Source organism: Hyperolius riggenbachi, chromosome 4 (assembly GCF_040937935.1).
Source record: "Hyperolius riggenbachi isolate aHypRig1 chromosome 4, aHypRig1.pri, whole genome shotgun sequence".
Classification (NCBI taxonomy): Eukaryota; Metazoa; Chordata; class Amphibia; order Anura; family Hyperoliidae; genus Hyperolius; species Hyperolius riggenbachi.
In genome coordinates, this window is record NC_090649.1 from 406,948,755 (window position 1) to 406,968,997 (window position 20,243).

General features: G+C 41.7%; 1 long non-coding RNA gene across 1 annotated transcript; it reads left to right on the forward strand.

Annotated features, from left to right (window-relative positions):
* The first annotated feature begins 16,944 nt into the window (after positions 1-16,944).
* On the forward strand, positions 16,945-18,554 carry LOC137570893 (uncharacterized). Its single transcript, XR_011031220.1, has 2 exons — positions 16,945-17,008; positions 18,460-18,554. It is a non-coding gene; the product is annotated as an uncharacterized lncRNA (long non-coding RNA).
* The last annotated feature ends 1,689 nt before the right edge of the window (positions 18,555-20,243 follow it).

Here is a 20,243-nt window from a genome sequence, read left to right on the forward strand (position 1 = left end):
TAGCGACAGGGACCCCCAGGTTAGGTAGCGACAGGGACCCCCAGGTTAGGTAGCTACAGGGACCCCCAGGTTAGGTAGCGACAGGGACCCCCAGGTTAGGTAGCGACAGGGACCCCCAGGTTAGGTAGCGACAGGGACCCCCAGGTTAGGTAGCGACAGGGACCCCCAGGTTAGGTAGCGACAGGGACCCCCAGGTTAGGTAGCGACAGGGACCCCCAGGTTAGGTAGCATCAGGTATCCCCATGTTAGGTAACAGCAGGGACTCCCAGGTTTGGTAGTGACTGGGACCCCCAGGTTTGGTAGCAGCAGGAACCTGAGGTTAGGTAGCGACAAGGACCTGTCCCTACCTAACCTGGGGGTCCCAGTCACTACCTAACATGGGGGTCCCTGCTGTTACCTAACCTGGGGATCCCTGATGCTACCTAACCTGGGGGTTTTTAACTTGCAAACATCTGGTGCCTCTTACATTAATCCACTTAAAGGGGCACTACGGCAAAAAAATTAAAATTTAAAATATGTGCAAACAGAGACAAATAAGAAGTTTGTTTTTCCAGAGTAAAATTAGCCATAAATTACTTTTCTCCTATGTTGCTGTCACTTACAGTCGGTAGTAGAAATCTGACAGAAGCGACAGGTTTAGGACTAGTCCTTCTCTTTATTGGGGATTCTCAGGGATTTATTTATTTTCAAAAGCACTTAGTGAATGGCAGTTGCTCTGTACAACTGCCAAAAAAACTGTGTAGCGAGCAGGGAAGCTGGCCAGCATCATTGTTTAAATCTTTTTTAGGGAATATCTTTATAAAGAATAAAAGCCTTGCTGAGAATCCCCTATGAAGAGATGGACTAGTCCAAAACCTGTTGCCTCTGTCAGATTTCTACTACCTACTGTAAGTGACAGCAACATAGGAGAAAAGTAATTTATGGCTCATTTTACTATGAAAAAAACGAACTTCTTATTTGTCTCTGTTTGCACATATTTTAAATTTTATAATGTTTTGCCATAGTGCCCCTTTAAATGAATACTTAAGTCACCTAAAAAAATGACTTTTACTCACCCGGGGCTCCCCTCAGCCCCCTGCAGCTGAATGGAATGTGTTGATGTCTCTTTACTAGCAGAAAATAAAGAAACTAAAGGAGCAGAAAGTCCTGTGTTATTGTCTCACACTGCCCTCTAGTTACAAGTGGCCATAAATACTTATTAAAAATGTGTTAAAAAAAATTGGCCTGGAGCACTTTAACCACTTGAGGACTGCAGTGCTAAACCCCCTAAAGACCAGGCCATTTTTTCCCTAATTGACCACTGCAGCTTTAAGGCATAGCTGCAGGGTCACACAACTCAGCACACAAGTAATTCCCCCCCCCCTTTCTCCCCACCAACAGAGCTCCCCCCCCCCCCGTGTTTATTTATTTTTAAATCAATATTTATATTACTATTTTATTAATAAAATGTGCTTCGTTGTTTTTTTTTTTTTTTTTTTTAAACCCTCCCACCCCCCAGCCAGCCAATCCTGGCGATCGGCTGTCATAGGCTTCTGCCTATGAGAGCCGATTGCTCTCTTGTCCCTTTTCGCACGGCTGTCCCCAGTACAGCGCTGCTGCTAATCGCAGCGCTGTACTATATGTAAAGACGGCAGTTTCACCGTCTAACAGTCTCCCGAGCGGCAATTGCCGAGCAGGAGATGCGCATGCAGCCTGCGCACGATCTCCTCCAAGACAGAGCCCCAGGACTTGACGCCAATTGGCGTTAGGCGGTCCTGGGGCTGCCGCCACGGCCACGCCCATTGGCATTAGGCGGTCGGCAGGTAGTTAAAGCCTTCAAATAAACTGGCTTGTAAAGGGTTAAAAGCAGACACTTTCTAAGAAAAAACATCCAGTGCAGGTTTATTCACTAATGTTCTCCTCTCTTTCTTGGCCTTAGAAAATCAAACCTATGGTCTTCTGTCTATTCCAAAACATAACAATCCATGAGATTTGAGCCATTTTTTTTAAGGATACAATTGGTATGCTTCTTGATGTCGACAGGGGTAGCTATAAATTCACATATAGCTTCACAAGGATGATTCATCAACACAGTTCAAAAGTAGATTGGAACAGAAGTTCAACAGTTGCCCAAAGCAACCAGTCAGGTTTTAACTACTACGTGAAACAAGGCTTCCGACTGGCCTGCACCTGTCTTGATCAATCAGTCCTGCCATGGTAACAAAATAACATTTATGCCTTAGACAAATGATATAGTAAGTGCCTTTTTTCACCATCACTCCAGATGTAAAGATGTTATGGCGCTGGTGACAGAACCCAAAGTTCCTCTGCAGTTTTTATTTGTATAAGATATATTGAACAGTTTCATCCACAGATTAATTCATATCTACATTGGATTGTCATGCTGCCAGCATTAGCAATTTCTGGCTTAATTCAGTTATCAGTACCGCAGGGACTAAACGGTTTGAAATACCTTGAAAGTTTTGTAAATGCCTGAACATGATCGATGGCCCTGGAAGCAGACCAAATGGCTTATGCTCCCTCTTTTATTCCTCGCTTGGGATTTAAACAAACCTTTCTTAGAGTTACTCAACTGAGAGTTTGAATGAAAATTAATATCACTTTGGTATCATACATTATATCTGAAGCGTGCAGAATGTGCCGCTTGTTATTAAATAACTGTTTGTTCTTCACAAACTAGGCATTCCCCAGCAGAGGAACTAATTATTCTGTGTGGGTTCATGATTTGTAATGACTTAACAATTGTGTGGGACTACTGACCATGGTGTTCCATACAGATGATCAGAAAGGCTTGCCGAGGCCTTTGAAGATGAAGATTATATGCAATGATGCAAGGACTTACTTTCCATTTTTTTTTTTTTAAGAGTTATAGCCATACTCAAGCCTCCGTATATATATTTTTTTCTAATATGTATAAAGGGTCATTTATAAAAGTGAAAAAGTTGGAACTTTTCAATTTAAAGGACTTTTACTCTAGTTGAAAGTGAACCTCCGGACTAAAAATCTACTCTGCAGAACTGAAAAGGATTGGTGTTTCTTTAACAGTTTCACAGCATGAGAACTTTGTTTTTCTTACCATAGCATCATTTTTAGCTGCATTTTTAGCTAAGCTCCACCCATCAAAAAAAAAAGCCCAGGCTTTTTTTCCCTGATGCTGTGCAGAGCATGATGGGATTTCCTATGTTGTTGTTCACGTTGCCTAGCAACTGGGAGGGGTGATCAGGACACAGGACAGTTGGAACTGTGTCTTATGCTCCCTGTCACCTCCTTTTAACCAAAAAGATGGCTGCCATCATGAAATCAAACATTTGCCTGTTCTTATAAAACAGTGTGGGTAAGAGATTATATTACCTATCTATTTTAATTAACATAACTAATGTAACTTAATGACGGTATGTTTGTTTAGGCTGGAGTTACTCTTTAAACTGACACTGAAGAGGAAACAAAAACTTATGATATAATGAGTTGTATGTATTGTACAGCCAGCTAAGAAATAGAGCATTAGTAGCTAAGAAATTATTCTCATATTGTTTCTAGTACAGGAAGTGTTAAAAAAAACTTCATTGTTATCTATGCAAAAGAGCTTCTTTGAGCTCTCCGACTAAGTTAGTCGGCTACAGTCCTAATTTCTGAAGCACTTATACATCAAAGAAACAGTGAAAACCAGCTACAAAGGGTCATTAGCTCTTTATTTTAAACTATGAAACAAAACAGAATATGGTTTGTAAATTGCAAATATGACAATGATAATGTTATAAAAAAAAAGCTATATATCAGAAAATAAAAATAAAAGACTATTTTGCTACTAATGTTCTATTAATTATCTGTCCTACACATACAATTCATTATATCATAAGTCTTTTTTGCTTCAGTGTCACTTAAAGTTGACACGAACCTGCGGATTTTGGTTCGTGAACACAAACTTGCAAAAAAGTTTGTGAACCGGCGAAACAATGCGAACCGCAATAGACTTCAGTGGGCAGGTGAACTTTCAAAACTAAAAACACTAATTCTGGCCACAAAATGATGGAAAAGATGTTTCAAGGGGTCTAACACCAGGAGGGGGGCATGGTGGAGTGGGATACACAGTCCCCGGGAAAAATCCGGATTTGACACACAGCAGGGTTATAATCCCTAAAGGGCAGAAATCACATTGCATTCCTAAATTGGATGCCTAAAGTGCTTGAAAACATCTTGCGTGTGTAGACATTGATCAGGTAGTGTAGGTAGTGTACTGCTTCACACTGACAGACCAAACTCACTGTGTAACGCACCGCAAACAGATGGCCGTGCTGGTACACACGTTGGCGAGAGTGCAGGTGATGGCAGCTTTCCAGCCCATATGGTCGGGCTGAGGTAGCTCAATGACAAAACAACAGTGACTGAGTGTCCAGCTGATCGAATTTGGTCTGTCCACAATGAAGCAACCACCTTATTTTCTTGGGTGTGCCCCCAACACACTCATATAGCCAGTCATTGCTTCATTATGATACGCAAGCCCTTTCACCGTGGCAAGGTAAAGATCATGAAGGGGAATTGACACATGTACAAGCCTTTTGTTTTGTTGTTGCAGCTGTGGTGCAGCCAGAAAAATTAGGCAGGCATGTATACACACCAGAAAAATGAGTATAGCGGCCACTGCTAGCAGTGGCCTTAAAAATTCAGGAATCCACATGGAGTCCTGGACCCTGTTGGTGGTGGCAGAGAAGGCAGTCAAGCGGCCTGCAGGCAAAGATGCTGTGTGGGGAGCGACTTAGTCTTGGGGCAGGCAGTCACACAGCGTGCAGGCAGAGATGCTGTGTGTGGGGACTGACTTAGTCTTCGGGAAGGCCTGAACGTGCTTTGCAGACCAGGCATCCATGGTCAGATGGACCCTTGACCCAACGCTGTGTGCCAGAGATGACACCACTTACCTTTCAACATCACGGTACAGTTTGGGTATCGCCTTTTTTGAGAAATAATTGCGGCCTGGTATTTTCCACTGTGGTGTGTGGCTTTGCTTTTGTGTGCTGCTTTTCCTCAGGTGGTCATCCCATTGCAGTTTGTGCTTTTTCATCATGTGCCTTCGTAAGGTAGTTGTCCCTATGCAGGTCTTGGTCTTTCCACGGATCAATTTTCGGTGGCAGAGAGTACAGATGGCATTGCTCAGATGGCACATCGCTGAGCCCTGGGATGATGGCACTTTGGTGAAGGCTGCTGATGGAGTGTTAAGTGGGGTGCCAGATTCAGAGCAGGAGGAGGAAGATATGTCACGCTTCCGTGCGGAAGCTGAGGAAGATGAGGTGTTCCGTGTTAAATAGTCAACTACGTCCTGACAATATTAGGGGTTGATGGCACATGCCTTCCTCTGAACACTGTACTTTGGACGAGGGCCGCACAAAATCACGACAGCACAACCTCGAACAGACCTGCCAGGTAGCCTGCCTCTGCCCTCTGGCTCTGCCTCTGACTGTTGTTTTGTCCATATTGGGGGATAAAGTAAAAGGTATGCACTGACTTGACTAATACAATGTGCAGTCACAAAGATGCAGTGAAAGGTACACACTGACTGCTGTATAATGATGAGACAAATACACTTGAAATCCTATAACGAGAATCTGTTATGGAGGGCAACTCTGCCATCCATTCAAGTGAAAGGTATGCACTGACTGGTATAATACAATGTGCAGTCACACAGGTGCAGTGAAAAGGTATGTACAGACTGGTATATAAAACAGCGTGCGGTCAAACAGGTGCAATGAACAGTTATGCAGTGACTGGTATATAAAACAGCGTGCTGTCACACAGGTGCAGTGAACAGGTTTACAGTGACTGGTATTACAATACAATGTGCAGCTGTCACACAGGTGCAGTTAACAGGTATGCACAGACTGGTATATAAAACTGAGTGCTGTCACACACAGGTGTAGTGAAAGGTATACAGTGACTGGTATTACAATACAATGTGCAGCCGTCACACACACAGGTGCAGTGAAAAGGTAAGCACTGAATGTGCTGGGCCTGACACAGTATAGCAATTAGCAAGGAGGGAGTGCAGCCTGATTGGCTGCCATGTGTCTGCTGACTGTGATGTAGAGGGTCAAAGTTTAGCCCAATGATGTAGTATAGGGGGTGGGTTGAACCACCATAAAGTTCGCGTTTCGACGTGAGTCCGCGATGTTCATGTGAATAAGTTCGCATGTGAACTGTTTGGGACATCTCTAGTGTCACTTTAAGAACAAATTACATTTACTGGAAAGGGGGAAAAAAACTTTTGCATCATTGGATTGAAAGGTGACAATTCTGCCTGTAAAGGTGGTCAACCCACTAATAAATAGAACATTTTGATGTAGCACAGATAATAAGTCCCATGTACTAGGGTGTTATGAAGCATTATTATGCATAAGAATACTAAAATAAACAGTGAACACCTGCTTATTTACATTTTATCAAACTAAGGGCTTGATTCACAAAAGAGTGCTAACTGTTAGCACGGCCGTTTTCGAGCGAATTTTCGCATCGCGCGCGATCGCGAATTTTTACGCAAAATGATAACGGTTTGCGTGCAAAAACATTATCGTTTCGCGTGAAAATTAGCGTTCGCACACAATGCTAAAATTCGCGCGAAAACGGCCGTGCTAACAGCTAGCACTCTTTTGTGAATCAAGCCCTAAAACTCGCAACTGACATACAGCATACTATACATAAAAATGCTTAGCCTTAGGGTATGACAATAAGGCAAAAATAAACAAAACCCTTGAGTGGGATAAGTGTAGGAACCTATCATTGTTATTATTAAATTGTAAAGCGCCAATATATTTTGTGGTGCTATACAGAGTAAGAAACACATAATGTACATAATAATATAGACAAGGGTATACACAGAATATGGACATTGGGACAGAATACAAAATGTGCATGCACGGGGTGAGCACATGCACGTGCGGCGGCGGGCTAACATTTTTAACGGTGGATGTAGATTCTAGGTCCTAAAACCTACAGCAGCATTAATTAGGATGTAAAATCTATGGCTAAGAAGGTGGTGGTCAGGGGATGGGGGGGGGGGGGGGGGGGGGGTAGGGCAGATGGGACACAGAGACATGCCTCTGTGTCCTCACACCGTCGCACTCTGCCCCCCCCCCCCACTGCCGCGATATAGCTCCCCGAGATTAGCGACAAAATTTGTCTCTGACTTGGAGGTAACCACGGGAGAGGAATTCCCTGTTCAAAATGCCCACCAAGGGCATTCCTACAGGGATCCCAAAGCTGCCGTTGGGCAGCTCTCTCTCCCTGCTGCGCCCCCTGCCACTCCCCTGCCTTCCTGCAGGGTCATGACCCAGAGGTCACAAAATTGAAAGTGGGCCATTGCGGCCCACGGGCGCGGCTGGGAGCGGCATTTTTTGTGGCTACCTGATCCGCTCAGCCCCCCAAATAAGGTAGCCTACTTTTTTTTGAATTTATTTTATGAGCCCACCACAGGCTCTCTTTATGCTGAAAACAAGGATACACCAAATACTTAATATTCAATATTGCATGGTTTGCCTATTTTCATTTAAAAAAAGAAAGAAAAAAAGAAAACAAAACAAAAATGACTCCATTCTGCAATTTGTCTGTTCAATGAGAATTTTTACCATGGGTGAAATAAGGGAGATGGGTTTCTAATGCTACATACGTTTGCATTTCTGAGTAGCTCAATGTCCCGCTTGAAAGTACAACATTTATAATAATTCTCTATTTATGTCTCTCCAATGTAACATTTCTATAGAGTTACTCTGAGTCTGAAAAATCAGCTTGAAGCGATTAATGTTGTTGGAGACAGAAATATTGTTTTTCTCAGAAAGCACTTTCTGCTGTGTCGTGTTTCACCTTTTCTGGTCTCCAGTATGTAACGTTAATATCCAGGTGACCACTGATTGGATTGTGTCATTATCCATCCCCAGCCCAGAGTATAAGGTTCTACATAATGCTAGGTTACATTTTAGCACTGAGAGCCATTTGCGTATTACTATCACTGATGCTTTTACCAGAGTACGCTGAGCGATTCACATCACTGCCTGTCCCTCAGAATGGCTCAAAATCTAAGGTCCATGCCACAATCTTAGGCCAATTTTGGGTAACCAGGAAACCTCATGCAAATATTAGAACATATAAATTATATGCAGACAGTGTTCTGTTGGAATTCAAAGCTTCTAGAGCTGCACGGTAGTAAATTAAGGGATTATATTTGCCATGGCATCGCTGTGCCTTTTCAAAACTTTCATCCCACCATGCCGGCCTGCATGTCCTCTGACCTGAAGTCTGGGCTGTCAGGATGGAATTCAGCACAGTGACTTTGTTACTGTCAGGACAGGCAGGTTCACAAACTCCACTGGCTAGCTGACTTCAGGTTTGAGGTTATGCTGGGCATTATGGGATGGATGCTGTGGGAAATTCCAACTCTAGTGATAACCATTTGCTACACAATGATGTTGATTTACTAATTTTACATAGTCAGTTTGGTTGGAAAAGGCACCTGTCCCTCTTCATAAGGTTGAAAGAGTGCAAAAGTTGACCAAAGGATGATTATTAAAAAAAATAAAGCAAATGGCACCAACCCCTCCTGGCATATACGGAGATTGCAGCCATGAAATTAAAAGATGTGATTGGAAAGAAAGCACTGACAAACTTGGACAATTTTATAAATAGCACAGCTGTCACCTTGTCAGCAAAGGTTTGTATAGTCTAAACCTTGTTTTTTTCCAGTAGAAATGCCCAGTTGTGAGAATAGGACCATAAGGAAGGCTGAGCTGAGGGCTTGAACAATCAAATTGTGGTGCTGGGGAAGACAGAGTCCCTTGAACTGCAAGAAGATCAGTCAATCCTTAAAGAAATGAACCCTGACTGTTCATTGGGAGGTGCGATGCTGAAGCTGAAATACTTTGGACACATAAAGAAACGGCAGGATTATTTGGAGAAGACCCTAATTCTGAGAAAGGTCCAATCCCCTACAAAAGAAGTAGAGGATTGGAGAAAATAAGATGGCTATATAGTATCATGGAAGCAGCAAGCATGAGCTTGGACAAGCTTCAAGGGGCAATAGAGGATAGAGGGGCCTGGAGTGCTGTGGTCCACGGGGTTGCAAAGAGTCGTAACACGACAGAATAGCGACCAACAACAAACAAAAAAATATTCACAAGACTGTTGTTTAATTCCACCTTTTAAGTATTAAAATCAGTTTGGTCCTTATGCAATTCACTCCTAGGCGATCATTTTTTCAGCTTTTTAAAAAAACTTTTTGGCACTTTGCAATGGAAACAGTACCAAAAAGTAAGTGAAAAGTATGTTCTTGCTTTCTGGTGGTTTAAAAGACAATGGCACATATGCAATTAAGGTTTTCTCCTGAGTTTTCTCCTAATTGATTTTTTCAAACTTGTGTAATTCCTGGCAGATCTCCTGCTTTCTTTCAACCACTATACCCAAATCTAGTGCTGTAGCTCTGAGCTCGGCTTATGTCTTCACCTATAGACAAGCCCCCACATGAACAGGACACTGAATATGTCTCCTGACTTCGGTTACCCCCAGTTCTTAACATGCAAGGTATAGCGGCTGAGGCCGAGAAAGCCAGAGTACCACCAAAGCAAACAAGACTATGCAGCTGGGCAATGTTAACAAGTAGAGCGGGGTGCTCTTGGAGGAAGTACACAGATCAAACCAGAAGTTATGAACAAAAGAAGCAAGATTGCTCAAAGCGACCGCAGCACTGAGCATCTGATGTCCACCACAGTGAGTAACAAGGACAGACAGACAGACAGACAGACAGACAGAATGTTTGCCAGTTAACAAGACACAATGGTTGCTCAGTGTGACCACAGCACTGAGCATCTGATGTCCACCACACTGAGTAACAAGGACAGACAACAGACAGACAAACGGAATGCTTGGCAATCTAATCACTGCCCCAGCGATAGCAAACATCCACACTAACACGGACAAGACAAACAAGTAAGAGTGTAACTAATAGCAACCGCTGCTACAGTCACGTCCACAGGAACAGAACTAGCAGGAACACTACCAGTCACCAACGTGGTGAAGGCAGTCTCCAAACTATCAGGATAGGAAAAGACTTCACTGTACCCCCACAGGTGCAGTAAACATCCTAACGAGCTAGACAAGGTAATGCAATTATATACAATTCAAACTTCACACAAGGAACCCAGCAATCAACTATGGCTAAGCTGAACGCTATGATGGGCGGGGTGTAAGAGGGGAAGCAGGATTTTCTATGGACATTAACCACTGAGAGCATACATGCAAATTCCCACACAGCAGAATGGTAATCATGCAATCCTGTGTTAGACTGGTTGAAGGCTGCAAGCTGCCTGTGAATGGAAAGAACTCTTATTACAAATGCATGCCAGATTATGCAACCACATGCATGTAAGAAATCCACAGCTGTCTGGCTGCAGTTCAATTGCAGCAAGCCATAAGTGGATTCATGACAACATCCTAAACTACTCTGAACTGCAGATTGACTGCAGATGGCTATGAGACTTACCGCGAATGCAATAAAAACTAAGCAACTAAATGCAAGCAGAGAAATCAAAACTGCTCGGTTGCAGCTCCACTGCAACCGACAGGAGGGATCCTTATTACTTGTCAGTAAAATGCCTTTTAAATCACCAGCAAGCAAGACAATACTTAACCTCTTGAGGACCATGGTGGTAAACCCCCCTAGTGACCAGCCTAATTTTACATTAATTGGCCACTGCAGCTTTAAGGCCAAGCTGCAGGGCTGTATACCTCTGCACACAAGTGATCTCCCCCCCCTTTTCTCCCCACCAACAGAGCTCTCTGTTGGTGGGGTCTGATCGCCCCCCCTGTGTTTATTTTTTTTAAAATAAATATTTGTTTGTTTTTTTTTAAAATATTTTTGGACATTTTCTTTTATTTTTTTTTTCTAAATCCCCTCCCTCCCCCCAGCCGGCCAATCACGGCGATCGGCTGTCATAGGCTTCTGCCTATGAGAGCCGATCGCTCTCTTGTCCCCCATGGGGACAGCCGTGTCACACGGCTGTCCCCAGTGCAGCGCTGCTGCTGATCGCAGCCCTGCACATGTAAATACACGGCGGTTTCGCCGTGTAACAGTCTCCCGAGCGGCAATCGCCGCTCGGAGACTGAAGGCGGAGCTCGGCTCCGCCCACCAAGCGGCAGATGCGCGCGCATCGTGCGCGCGATCTCCCGTAAACTGCTGCCCCAGGACTTTACGCCAATTGGCGTTAGCTGGTCCTGGGGCTGCCGCCGCGGCCACGCCTACTGGCGTGACGCGGGCGGCAAGCGGTTAAAGTAGTTTTGTTAATACCTTTACACCTACTTTTTGGTATTTTTTCAATTGCAAACTGCTGAAAAGTTATTCTAAACAGAAGATGAAAAATAATCTCCTAGGAGAAAATTCAGAAGAAAATGTAATTGCATACGGGCCATCGTATTGACAAGGTGTGAAAATATTACCTAGGTTAAAATGAAGAAAAACAAGTTAATTGCATATGGGCCAAAGAAACAAGCTTAGTTCACGTTAAGTTATCCAACTAAGCCTTTCCTAGTGAATTTGGATCATTCCTGTTTCTCCTTAGGGACAGTTAGGCAAAGCTGAAGTGCAGTTTTCATGTGTTCATTTTCTGTCATTCTAGGCTTTTTAGTGGCATCAAAAAATATATATATAAAAAGGTAAAACAAAGCATACATGTTCAAACAGCATGTCTACATTTTCTGATGTGTTATTTCTAGATACAATATTTGCAACACTGAGAACCTAAAAAGGATGAATGCATGCCTATCTGGTGTCTCTATGTAGTACAAGGATCTACACATGAAATGTTTTCCACCCTATAATACAGTATAAGCATTAAAGCAGTATCGCCACCATAAAAATCATATTTCAACAGCAACTGGTCTGAGTGTATTAAGTGATAAAGATGCTAAGCCTGCATTCAAAACTTTCAAAACTTTTTCTGCTGTTATAATTTGGAGTTATCACATACTTAAGGAGCACTGGCCCTTTAGTAGTCAGTGCCAAAGAATTGCATGCTGGGGGTTCTTTTTATCTATAATCTATTCCTCCTCTTCCCTTTATTTCCCTGCCTGCTGCTAATCCCCTACTCACTTGTGTTTACAAGCAAGGCTGAGGCGACTCAGCGATTGGAGGAGACAAGAAAAAAAGTAAAGGGCAGAAATGACATCACGAGTTAGCCTTAACTGTGGGCAAAAGACATGGCCTCCACCAGGAACAGAATTCTCGTAATTTACTATATAACATTCACTGAAATCAAAACGTGGACAGTATAATACATGTGTTATGTAAGTAGATCAAGTGGTTATCTACTTATATATGTGTTTTTTTTCCTGGCATAGTATGGCTGATCCTACTGCTTTAAAATGAGCTTTGACCTGTGTATCTTGTCTGGAGTGGAAGATTTGCTTTTTCAGTCATACGGTACTCACATTCTGAACTTAAAAATCATGCTTGGCTTTTGTGAAGTATACGGTATGTGTGAGGATCTACCGTTAGAATTAAACTTTTTCACACAATGAAAAAGTAAATGGATTCTCCCTAGAGTGGTTTTCTGGTATCCCAGAAGGTCTTTTTTTCTTTCTCCGTGAACATGAAAAATAATGTCTACTTGATGTCCCTGGTGCCTAAGAAGGACTATGACTAAAATGTTTCCCACATTTTGAACATGGGCAGTCTTTTTACCTTTTTTAAATGCATTAACTTTTTTCTATTCCTCATGGCATCATTCATTTGAATTGTTTACAGTGGTTTAATTATTTATTTTTTTGTGAAACGCACGTAAAGAATATCAGCATTTCCACTCATCACTGCTGGATATAAATACATTTTGATGAAAAAAAAATACTGTATATTCTGGCATATAAGACTACTTTTTAACCCTTGAAAATCTTCTGAAAAGTCAGGGGTCGTCTTATACACTGGGTGATACACCCTATCCTGTTACCAACTCTCAGATCTCGCTGCTGAGGACTGTAGTAAAGCGGCGCAGGCGCAAATGTGCGAGATCTGAGAGGCAGAGAAGGAGGTAAATAGGATACAAGGGCGGGCCAGAGGGGTGAAAGAGGCATGTTTCATGGGCACAGCGGGATCTATTCTTCCATACCACTCTAATAAACAGGTAGACAAGGAGAGCTGACCAATCCAACCAGTCAATTGTCTATATACCGTTATAAACTGGGTATCACATACAGTACAGCACCAGTATCTGTTCATACATAGCACCAGTATATGATGTTTTTTTTAATCTTTATTTGGTGTGCGTTGGAAGAGGTGTAGTCTTATACGGCGAGTATATCCCAAACTCTGTATTTTAACTGTCAAATTTGGGGGGGTTGTTTTATACGCCCAGTCGTCTTATACGCCGGAATATACGGTCCTCAAATCTATCAATGATAAAACAGCCATAGCGTGAGGTTTGATTAGCAGAAGAGTACTCAATGCTTGTACGTCTTAGCAATGCTTGAAAGGATGGGTAGAATTGGAGCTGATCCTAAACTTTATTGCCCTTGAATACTGATAAAGAATATTTACAACTTTATTCATTTGTTAATTCTAATACGGGCACCACCATAGGCCATAATGTTAATTACGACTACAGGTACACAAGCTGATTTACCAACAAATTGCCTTAGGGCTCATTCACACTAGGGCGATTTGTGGGTGATTCCCACTAATTGCCAAAACGCTAGCGCAATAGTAAGTATATGGCAGTGATCTCTCTGCCGCGATTGCCTCTGATCGCGAGTGATTTGCGATTAGTGGCAATCGCCATACTCGTTAGCTGCAGCATTTTTTGGCGATTAGGGAGCAATCGCGATTAGCATATATTGAAGCGCTAATCGCGGTCGCTCCAAGAACACGTATTTGTCCAGTGATTTTTCCACATTAAATCGCGGCTATAACACCCGCGCAAAAGGGTAGCGCTAAGTGTGAATGGGCCCTAAATTAGCAGGACACCAATTATGCGGCTAAGGGTAAAATTAGGTAATCAATAGAGGAAAATGATTGTTATATCCCCCTACATTACCTAGCGCAGGGAGTCATTGTCCTGTGCCACATGCCAGGCAGCCATGGTCCTCCCCAAATGTTTCATGCGCTGTTCATAAGCCACCCTACCTTGGATGCCATCTCTTTTGCAGTGTGCCAACTCTTCTCCCACTGCATTCTCATCATCTGCCTGGTGTGCTATATCTGGCATGGGGAAAGGCAAGATCTACTACATGTGCATTTGTATGCATTAAAGAAAATATCTGTCTACATAAATTACATTAGAAAAGAAAATGTAAATGGTATTCAGTAAAAGGCAGGATGCTGTCACTCTTTTTAAAATATGAATGCAGATATGAATGCAAATAAGAATATGAAAGCAGAGATGTGAATAAGCATACAGATTAACACAGACTGTTTGTGCCAATGCATATCTGCAGTGTGGAAAAACACAGAAAACGCGTAGACCTTTGCATGTTTTATCAATGTTACACAGAATACTTCCAAAAACAGATAAAGTAGAGACACATCCACCTGTTTTCACATGGATATTTTTAGAAAGATCTGTCTGCCAGTTACGCCTATCTTGTATAATTGGTTTATCTTAGCATGGTCTGTTTCTCCTCTGTTGTCTATTAGAAGATAGAAGACATTGCTTTGTTAACTGTGGCAATGCTGTGGTTGGCTTTATATGTGAAATAGATGCTTTCTTGAACAGATCAAGTATTGTTATAGCATCACTGTTATCAGTAGAAAGAATTTCAGCCTCATGTCATATGACCCCGACCTTCATTACAACACAGTGCTGCAGACACAGGCACATATGACACTTCATAAACATTAGCAGCTCTGCAAACCATCTATCCAGCAGCCACAGGATAGCTACATCCTGTCACACCTGTCACACATACGCTGTCAGGAAACAGATCATATATGTGCTGGAGCGGTGAGCCTGTTTCCGAAAATTCCACCGACATGTTAAAAATTGATTTTCAAATGAAGTGTCATACTTCTTTATGGAAACGTGTTTACTCCATTCTTTATTATTTTTATAATTGACAGTTTTTCATGTCTTTCTTTCGAGATTTCCACTAAAGATATTTTCTATTTGTCTGTAGCGATAGTCCATGTCTTAGCATGGACAGGAAGCTCTCTTGAGGTTTTATTTTCCTCCATAAGTCAAAAAAAGGAATTTGCTTTCTTAAAACAGAAGGTATTTGCGATAATTCCTTCTGTTTTACGAAGGCAAATTTCTGTTTTGCATAGAATTTTAGTTAGAGGGCTTTTTGGTCCTTTTTAGCCCCTTACACGGTCCTAGAAGTTCTGGTTCATGATGAGCTTGCTGGGCAATCTGTTACTCTGGATGTTTCAAGTCCTACCCCATGTTATTGTATTATTGTATTGTATATTAATCCATGCCATACACTGATGAGGACCAACCAGTCTGTATGCATGTTGGATTATTGTGACTCTGTACTATTAACAAGCTGACACATCATTGTATTCCAGCGGTTCTGGAGGTTTGTTTAGCTTTTAGGGACATAAAGGGACAATTTGCATATTCACCAGTGATGCACTGTGTGATAATCCCTTCTGTTTTAAAGGGAAGGTCCAAGCAAAAAAAAATAATGAGTTTCACTTACCTGGGGCTTCTACCAGCCCCATGTAGCCATCCTGTGCCCTCGTAGTCACTCACTGCTGCTCCAGTCCCCCGCTGGCAGCTTTCTGACCTCGGAGGTCAGGGCCACATTTCATACATTTTTACGCATTCCAGCTAGTGCAGGAACAAAAATGTACACGTTGCACCACTAACGCATAAAAATGTATGTGTTAATGTTCCTGCACTAGCGGGAATGTGTAAAAATGTACGCAATTCGGCCCTGACCTCTGAGGTCAGAAAGCTGCCAGTGGGGGCCTGGAGCAGCAGTGAGTGACTACGAGGCCACAGGATGGCTGCATGGGGCTGGTAGAAGCCCCAGGAAAGTGAAACTCATTTTTTTTTTGCTTGAACCTTCCCTTTAAGAAGGCAAATTTCTGTTTTGCATAGCATTTTAGAAAGAGGGCTTTTGGTTCCCTTTTAGCCCATTACACACTGCTAGAAGTTCTGGTTCGGCATGAGCTAGGCAATCTGTTACTCTGTATTTGAGTGAGTTTCAACTTTGTACATTAGCATAGTGTGCAAGTGTTGCAGATGTGTGGGTTTTGCAGCTAGTAGGGTGTAAGGCATGGAGCCCACTAGCAGTATGTTACTAAGCCATTACTAAGCAGTTGTGATTTGAAAAGCTCTTGCTAATGTAATGTTATGTGTGTGATCTCACTCTGCAGCAATGTGATTTTATAAAAATCTCCCATAGCATTGCATAAGCAAGATCTTTTTCAAATCATTAGTGCTTAGAAAAGGCTGCTAGTGGGTTTGAGCCCTAACCGTGTATTTGGATCTGATTATTTGTTTGCCAGTCAGTGTCTGTTTGGAAATTCTTTTGAATTGTCAATGTTGGTTGCTTTTGTTCATGGTCATACATACACCATAAATCCTTGGTTAGGTTCAAACTATGCTGGATCAACAATGTGTACGGTTACACTTTGTCTATCCATTACTGTTTTGGTCTCCGAAAAAGGAAGAGTCCAAACGCTCATACCAAGACAAATGAAGGAAGAAAATCCATAAAGCTCAATTGAGTACTCAAACCAGCTTTTTTATTATCTTTAGATGGACACAGGAAACAATGTGTGTTACATTGAGTTAAGTTTGACGTTACTTGTCTTCTTTTGTTCTCAAAGACTGTAAGTGAACATTATTGTTATTATTTAGTATTTCTGTAGCACTGACATCTTCTACAGCGCTTTACAGAGTGTAGTATTTTCTCTTACCATACCTTAAAGCGGAATATAACCCTGCATTTCAACTTTTTTTTTTTTTTTTTCAAACTCAGCCGGTATGTGACCCAGATATGACCATGTGACAGCTGTGAAGCCATCATACGTGGGTCTCAGGTCTGCATCATAGTTTGATTTTCTTTCCTCTCCTCCCCCCCTCCCTCACTCCATCATCACTACAATATATCAAATATTCCACCAGTGGCTCAGGTCAAACTAATTATAGTAAGAGAGAGAAAAAAGAAAGTAAGAAAAACAAAAAAAAAAAACACAAGCACCAGCAAAAAACAAACTCCACCTACCCATCTTAACATTAAGTGGTTAATATCCCTTTCCGACCACCTACTTATTTTATGGACATGCCCTCCATGCATGAGCCATCAGGGCCGGACCAAGCCAATGGAGGGGACAGGCCTCATGCACAAACAGGTCACATATCTAAGCTGAGAAGCAAAGCAATTACTCTTATTTCACCTTTCATACACATTCATATAAGTGCCTTCTATACTTCAACATATATCTATGCATCTGCACATTCATCCATCCATTTATCCTTACAATTTCAGTTGGTAATATAGTGGTTATTTGGTTCTTTTCTCCTCATCCCCTCCACTTCAAATACTCAACTACATATTATATGTTACTTATTTTTTCCCATGCAATTTTCCATTCCTCCATTTGTTTGTTGGTGCCAGCATCTTCTACACTGCCCTCGCCACCTTGCAAAAAATCTGACATCATCCATATCCACTCTTCCATACTGGGAGCTTCGGGGTTCTTCCAGGATTTTGCTATAAGTTTCCTGGCCACAATTGCTGCAGGGATTACTAGTTTATTTGCATGTCTAAAGCGGTCAGGTTCCATGCAACTCAACAGAGCGGTACTGGGATGAAAAGGGGAAGGAAGTTTAATGAAATCTCCTATCTCTCTCCAAAAGTTCTGTATAACCGGGCACGACCACCACATATGCATATGTGAACCAAACGCAGTAAGACATCTCCAACAGTTCCCATTTCCGCCTTTAAATTTAGCCATCTTAGAGGGTGTGAAGTACCATCTCGTCATGAGTTTATAATTAACAAGTTGAAATGAGGTATAGCTGGGGGTCCAAATTTCCTGGAATACTGCTCCCCAGTCCAAGTTTTGGATATGATTTAGGTCTTGTTCCCAGCTTCTACAGAACTTAGGTAGAGGATCAGTTTGACAACTGTCAAGAAAAAAATATAAATTTGCTGTCATTCCCTTCCCCACCCTCGAATGAAGAAAACACTTTTCATAAATATTTATGGTTTTACTTATATTATCCTTATGTTTGGAAAGGTAGCTCCTGACCTGGAAGCTCCACAGCCCATTATCCATTCTGACCATGTTATAAATCTCCCTCAATGTGGAATCTCTGTGGCCAACCAAGTCTAGGATTCTAACATCTCGAGGGAGCCCACATTCCTTGAGCCACCCCGAAGTTAAGCCAGGTTGAAAATCTGGGTTATTGCGTAGAGTGGTTAGTAATGATATTTTATTGCTCTTTGACATAGATCTTATAACTTCCATGTGGGTTTTAATTGCAGGTGCTAATAATGGATGGCTGATAGAAGGGAGGAGTTTTGCTACCGTGTGGGGGTGCCATGAATCCAACATATCGTAATTAAACAGACTTCTTTCATATGTTGTCCAGAATCTCTTCGGGTCGCACATCCTGAGATCTAAAATTCTTTGCAATTGGAAACATTGGGCATATCGTTTAATATTTGGTGCCCCCATTCCTCCCAATTTCTTATGCCTGCTTATTATCTTATATGAAATTCTGCGGTTTGGTGTTCTCCATATGAAATTTTGAAATATATTGTTCCAGACATTATACCAATTCCTTTGGATGTTTATTGGCAAATTTTGTACTGTAAATATTATTTTAGGAAGAATTTTCATTTTTATAAAGTTGATTTTCCCAATTGTATTAAATTGGGCATTTTTCATTTTACTCAGTATCTTCTCACAATCTTTTTGCACTGGTGTATAATTATGTTTGAATAGATCATTGAAATCACTACATAAGTTGATACCGAGATATTTAATATGAGAATTGGTATAATGAATGCCATACCTTAGTTGTAGGGTACTCAATATTTCGGCGGGACTTTTTATGTTTAATACTGTAGTTTTAGAATTGTTTACTTTATAGTTCGAGTATTTGGAAAATTCAGTTATTATTTTATTTGCTTCTTCGAAAGAGGTCAGGGGATTGGTTAATGTCAAAAGAAGGTCGTCCGCGTATGCTAGTAGTTTACTTTCATAGTTACCTATATGCCACCCAGATATCTCCCTGTCAGAATGGATCATGCGTATTAACTTTTCTCTAAAACATTATTTACAGTATATTATATGCAACCAGCATTTTTTTTACTAGACCAGCATTGGAAGAGTTACACAGGGCTTTAAAGTTCCTGGAGATTTCTGCAGACACATCCGAAGCTGACATAGATACATTTTGTTTACATAAATGTATCTAAGAGTTGAATGTGACACACTCTCTCTGACAGAGAAGGAGCTGGAGGACAGCCAAAGAGTGTGTAACATTTCTCAATAGATACATATAACTAAATAGAATGTAACAATCTGAACTTCTGCATATCTCTCCACGGAACTTTAAACCTCTGTGTTTAACCCTTCCAATGCTGGTCTAGTAAAAAAAAAAAAGGCTTTCTGCATATAATATGCTGTAAATAATGTTTTAGAGCAAAGTTGAAATGCAGGGTTATATTCCGCTTTAAAGTAGTTCACAGTCTATTCCTAACATAGTTATGTGTCCAACATAGTCTAGGGCCACTTTTTGGGGGGAAGCCAATTAACTTATCTGTATATTTTTGGGATGTGGGAGGAAACTGGAGTGCCCAGAAGGAAACCCACACAGACATGAAGAGAACATACAAACTCCATGCAGATAGTGCCCCAGCTGGGATCCTAATCGGGGACCCAGCGCTGCAAGACGAGAGTGCTATCCACTACCTCACCGTGCCCATTAATACAAAGTTTATGGTGTGGGTTTAAAGGTATAGTGCAGTGTTAGGAAAGTTTTTAGTAGCAACTTTCAAGCAACCAAAAGCTTCATTTACCCAACATTTACCGATCCTTGTAGTTGCCGGATAACTGACATTCTACTGTATTATCTTGCTCGTTTTCCAGAAAATGCAGATTCCTGGAAAGTCATGTCAGATGGGATTTTGAATTCTGCTACAGCAATGGAGATAATAGATGTCCGATCAGCTACAAAGTAGTCTGAATCCGGCATCTATAACCTGGTGCAGTATTTTGGCTATAAAATAGCCATACCACCACATCCATTTTTACCAGGAGC